The sequence below is a fragment of the Penaeus monodon genome, chromosome 19 (genome assembly GCF_015228065.2).
Source record: "Penaeus monodon isolate SGIC_2016 chromosome 19, NSTDA_Pmon_1, whole genome shotgun sequence".
Classification (NCBI taxonomy): Eukaryota; Metazoa; Arthropoda; class Malacostraca; order Decapoda; family Penaeidae; genus Penaeus; species Penaeus monodon.
Genome location: NC_051404.1, coordinates 14547462 through 14548004, shown reverse-complemented (window position 1 = coordinate 14548004; position 543 = coordinate 14547462).

Sequence of the window (543 nt, the reverse complement as noted above, 5' to 3'; positions counted from 1 at the left end):
GACAGAGACACAGACAGAAACAGAGTGCCAGGTGGGTGTGGGTGGAGAGGAAGTAAGTGCCAGAGTTAATACACGTGTGTGGTTGACGTGGATGATTTTAAAACAATATTGTGAATCAGGTGGGGTGTAGGTGGAGTGTGGGTGGACGGGAGAGCCAATTCATGGAAGAACCAGAAGGAGGAAGTGGAGAGGGGGAAGGGGAGAGTGGAGAGAAGGAGGAGGAGGTAGGAGGAGAGTTTGGGAAAGGGATAGGGAGAGGGAGATAGAAAGGCTATGGGATGCAAGAAGAGGAAAGGCGAAAATAGAGGAAAATGAAGAGTCTTGGAAGAAAATGAGAAGGAAATAGAGAGTAAAGGAAGAACGGAGAACACACAGATTAAGAAGAGCGGGGGGGCGGAGGGGGGGGGGATATGACGTGAACCGAATAAAAATAAATCGCTAGTGAAAAAGGTATAACATTTTCTAAAACAATAAAAGAAAATGCAATCATATTTACGCAACAAAGAAGGTGTAGGGAAATAGTAAAAAGAGGTTACATGATGT